This window comes from Nicotiana attenuata, unplaced genomic scaffold (genome assembly GCF_001879085.1).
Source record: "Nicotiana attenuata strain UT unplaced genomic scaffold, NIATTr2, whole genome shotgun sequence".
NCBI classification, from domain to species: Eukaryota; Viridiplantae; Streptophyta; class Magnoliopsida; order Solanales; family Solanaceae; genus Nicotiana; species Nicotiana attenuata.
This window is the reverse complement of record NW_017670860.1, coordinates 294,512-299,708: the sequence shown is the minus strand read 5'-3', so window position 1 is coordinate 299,708 and position 5,197 is coordinate 294,512. Positions and strand designations below refer to the sequence as shown.

At 38.4% G+C, this 5,197-nt stretch overlaps 1 long non-coding RNA gene across 1 annotated transcript; it reads right to left on the bottom strand.

The window, feature by feature from the left end:
- Nucleotides 1-696: 696 nt before the first annotated feature.
- Nucleotides 697-3,613, bottom strand: LOC109243972. Its single transcript, XR_002070644.1, has 3 exons — nucleotides 3,062-3,613; nucleotides 1,416-2,786; nucleotides 697-1,134 (listed from the first exon to the last, which is right to left on the bottom strand). It is a non-coding gene; the product is annotated as an uncharacterized LOC109243972 (long non-coding RNA).
- Between the last annotated feature and the right edge of the window lie 1,584 nt (nucleotides 3,614-5,197).

The following is a 5,197-nucleotide window of genomic DNA, read 5'->3' as shown; positions in this document are numbered from 1 at the left end:
ACAAGTTTACCTCAAAATGGGATGGGACATATATTGTGAAGGAAGGCTATTCAAGTGGTGCATACAAAATTGTTGATAAGGATGATCTTACAAATTTTTTGAAGCAATACTTCCCATAAAAGTCACCTACGCTCCTCGGTGCACGAGCTAAACTGCAATTCATGGCGCTCCTTGATGCATGATCCTAAACTGCACGTTGTTGCATTCCTCGATGCACGAGCCTAAACTACAATTCATGACGCTCCTTGATGCATGAGTCTAAACTGCACGTTTCTGCGCTCCTGGATGTATGAGCCTAAACTGCATGTTGCTACACTCCTGGCCCACATGAGTCTAAAATGTGTACGGCCAAAAAAAATAGTGTGCTAGGTTGAAAACCTCAAAAGAGGTAGCCTAAGCAAAAGTCAAGACAAAAAATCCACTAGGTATTGAAAACCTCGCGAGAGGCGGCGGCCTAAGCAAAAATTAGGACATAAAAAAAATATATATCCCTCTGAACTACGTTATGACTTGATCCTCTTTACCGAGGTACGTAGGCAGCTTAGACTTTCATTCTAAGTTCAGTTGCAAGAGTTTACAAAAAAAGGGTTTGGCTTATGGGATCATCACACTAAGTCATCCAAATGTAGAGGCATATATAAATGAGGAAAAGAAGACAATTAGCATTGAAGTATAAAAAATATTTTATTACTTCAATGTTACAAAAGTTGATACATCCAAAAATACAGTGACCAAAGAGATTAGACGTTTTCCTATACAAAAGCCTAAGTCATGAAAATGATCGTAAACTAGGCTTTGTTGCCGACTCGTATTGAATTCTTCTTCCAAGTCCATATGACGTCTCCACATTTTAATACGTTGTCCGCGATGTACGTGTATCACATTCAGTAGTTGTGATGATCTCTTGACCACATGCCTTGAGCATGATACTTTGCTTCTCTTGTGCAAGATTGGTTGAAGATCCCATATATGAGAAGTCGTCTCTCTTGAAAAACCTTCAATCACCATGGGATCCGCCATTGATGAACTTCAAGACTATCAACAAATCAAGTGCAACAGTTGGTGAGGGGGCGGCTCCGCATCTTGTATGACATCTCTGACTGATATCTGAGCCCGTTGAACTTCTTTGCGAGTCTGCAAAAGAAATAAATGAAGAGATAAGATTTGTGAAGCATGATATCAAAAGTTACTACATGTAAAACTGTAGAGTCAATTTCAAGGGGGGAAAAGCAACATTAATAGGACAACTCAGAGAGCATAAAGCTGGAAAGTGAGCTCAATGGACGACAGGATAAACTTTGAAAAACTACTGCGATCTATCTGAAAGACGTTCTGCCCCAAAAAAAATTATATGTTGTAGATTTGGATGTCTAATCTCCAACAACACAATCCGTTTGCGACTTGGAGGCTCCTACCTCAAGATACGATTTTTGTTGTCGGAACCACACGAATCTGAATGTTTACTGCAGCTAGGTCGTACTTTGAGAATTTTCTGTTTCCAGCCCAATAGGATTTCTGCAATGAGATTCATATGAGATGCAGCTCTATGAGTTTAACTTCTAACGGTTCAAACGGATCACACTTTGGAGATTTCTAGCTCAAGTTATGAATTTCTCGACAAAGGCGCACAGAGCTGAAAAGTTAGCTGGGCAGACGTGTGGAGAAACTTTGAAAAACTGTACCGGCCTACCTAGAGAGTGTTTTACCATGAAATTCGGAAATGTTGAAGCTCTTGAATGTTCAGTGTTCAATGATATCTCATTTATTATCCAGAGACTTGTATCTCAGGGTAGGAACTTTTCAGCAAGAGTGCGCAAGTCTGAAAAGCAAATGCAATAGACGTTAGGAGCAATTTCAAACTATTGTTGCGGTTAATTCGAAAGGAGTTCGTCTATGACATCTTCAAGTGTTGCAGAAATTGTATTTTTCTTTCCAATGGCACAGATGGATTACGATTCTGACACTCGTAGATCGCGATATGAATTTTTCCACGAGTGCACAAAAAGCTGAATAATGAGCTCGGCAGAGAGATGGGTCAATTTCAGAAATTTTATACGGATAATCTGCTAAGAATCCTTCCACAATATTTTAAGGATTTCCTTATATTTGAGTGTTCTTTCCAGTGGCGCAGACGGCTTGTGATTTGGACGTTTCTAGCTTGAGATATATACTTTAGAGTGGCAGCATACAGTGCTGTGAGGTCGCTATGACAGACATGTGCATCGCCTTCGAAAATTTATTCTGACTTGTCCTAAAATTTTGAATATGTTGTTGTGGTGAAATTTATGATTCTGTAGAATCAAGCGGATTGTAGTTTCGACACTCCTGAGTCGAGATATGATTTTTTAATGAGAGCATGCAATAGGAAGAAGCGGCTTGTGATTTCATCGCGCCTACGCCAAAGAATGGATATTTTGCGGAGATGTGACAAGTGCTTACTCGTCATGGCTGGAAAGGACTGCTCCAAGTAGTGTCAATTTCGCCAAGCCGCGAAAGTGAGACGCACCATATGCTCGCTTGCAAAGAACAATATGGTCGCTCCAACTCCAAGCCTCTTCGAGCCAATCTTCAAGGATGAGATGCGCCACGTGCTCGCTCGTTAAGGATGGAATACGGTCGCCGCAAGCCTCTTTCTCACCAAGACTCAAGGAGGGAACGCTTCATCTAGCCTTCTATGACAAACTGCAAGAAGAGGGTGCTCCGTCTACTTCGTCACAGTTACTTGGAATGCCATGTACATCTTCTCCAAAGCTCAATGGATACGAAGTCTTCATGCACCTCTTCGCCTGTAAAAACAAAAAGATATTGTTGAACATGTTTCACTTTGGAGAGAGCGCAAAGCTGAAATCGTCGCCAAACTTCTAGAAGATATCTGGGAAGATATACGGCCAATCTGATTGTGATATTTATATATTTTGTAGCTCTGGAAGTCTAGCTCCCGACGCCACAAACCGCTCGTAATTCCGACATTGCTACACCAAGATATGGGTCTTTTTGTGAAGGCACGCAAAGCTGTAAATTTGAGCACGGCAGCATCCGAAACAAAATTTCAAAATAATACCTGAGAAGCTACAGAAGGAATTTCGCCCCAAATTTTTGATATGTTGAAGTATTTGAAGTATAGTGTCAAGAGGATCAGACGGCTTGTGTTTTTGATGTTTCTACGACAACATATGATGGTTTTCTCCACAAATGCCTAAAGACTGCAGCGACAAGGAAAAGATTTTGGAGGCCTCGCTGCCAACAAAATGAAGCTTTTGGTTATGTCTAATTGATTAGCGCCAATAGCTTCAGTTCAAAAACAAACAAAAAAACATAAAGCAAAATTTGTCCTAATCAAGCCACCACTTCGACTAGCTGGAAAAACGAAAGACAGTGGAGGGGATTGCAGCCGGACTTGCAGAGGAACCGTGAAACTTGCGGCAAGTCTTGATACAAAATTGTGGTTGATGCACCACTTTTATAAGGATTAGATGAAGCAAAAGTTGACATCTACATGGAAACGAAGAGTTTGAAGAGTAATCCGATTTGTTTTCTTGGAAAAGTGGCATAAAAAAAGCATGGGAGAAGTAAGGATCCTTGTTCAAGTTATGCGACGAAATAGAGTCTGTTTCCTTTTCTTAGTCAAACTCTGGTGTTAAACTGGTTTGGCGTTGTTGGAACTACAACATTTTTTCTTTTTCTTTTTAAAATGTATTATTATAGACGTGCTATGTCTTGATTAAAGCTTCTTCAATATTATCATGTGTTCTTAAAAAAAAACGGTGCTTATCCAAATAATCAAATGCTTCATTTGGTGAAAAGATATGAAGCAATTATTTTTATCGGTACTTCAAGCCTCGTCTAAGGTTCAACAAGTCTACACCTCAACAAATCTTGAAGTAAAGGGCATCTGTAGACATATAAAATTTATTGGGTCTAATCCATATAAAATTTGGATTAAATTCAGTTGGGTTAAATAATTAATTTAGAATTTATAAATTAAATTAATCCATTTTAATATTTTCAAGCTCAAGGTCCATTTTATCTTAAGGCCAAGACTCATGCCATATGTCAAGTGACATGGCATGTCCAGTCAAACTCAAAGCCAACAAGGTGACGCCACGTATGAAATGATGTGGCAATCCTAGACCAAAACAATGACCAATCAAGAGTTGCCAAATGTCTAAAATGACATGTCTTGCCCAATCACAAATAAGCTTATGACATAACTTAAGTGATAAGTTTGATGACTCTGAGCCAATCAGAATCAAGCAACAGAGTTCATATGTAGCTAGACTGTCCAATCACTACTACTATATATAGAGGAGTTACATAACTCTCTAGGGAGATTGAGAGTTGGAGAAGAGCATTCCGCAATTAGTGAAGGCATCCGCAAACAAAGAGATCAATCATCAAGTGTAATGTTTTTCTACAAATGAGTGGTCAACGGAGTTCTTCCCGAAGATGAACCCAAAACAACAAAGTGCTGCTCGACGTTCTTGGCGATTAAATATATCGCAGGGAGGTCTACATCGTCCTACATTCGAGAAAGACGTTTCTCAAGCCCTCGAATCACGGATAATTTCGTATAAGATAATCAAGAGATACAAAGAATTGTACTCACAAACATTTATCAATAAAATCTCTTTTTCTTCATATTATTTTTATTGCAGTTTATTTTCTGTACAATGAAAATGTGTTGCTAACATTATCAAATAAGACATTTTTTTTCCTTTTGTTATGGTCATATATAACATATCAAACAAACAAAGAATTATTATAAGAATATTCACTGAAATTCAAAAATAGCCAGATTTACAACCGGTAATTAAAAAATAGTCACAGTTTTAAAAGTAATCGAAATTTAGTCACTTTTCATGTAAAGATAAAATCTGAACAAAAATGCTCTTAAAAATCCGAAAATATTTCAGCATAATATGCTGGAATTCCATCATAATATGATAGAAGTTTATATGTCAGAGCTCCATAATCTTACATATTACGCTGGAACTTTCCGTGTGCTGGAGTTCCAACATAATATGCTGGAAATTTATACGCAAGAGCTCCATAATCCTCATATTATGCTAGAACTTTTCATGAGTAAAACATTGGCTATTTTTCAACGACTTCACAAATGCTGGCTATTTTTCACTTGCCGGTCCGAAAACTGGCTAGCCCGTGCTATTACTTATGGATCAATTTGGGCTAAAAATCG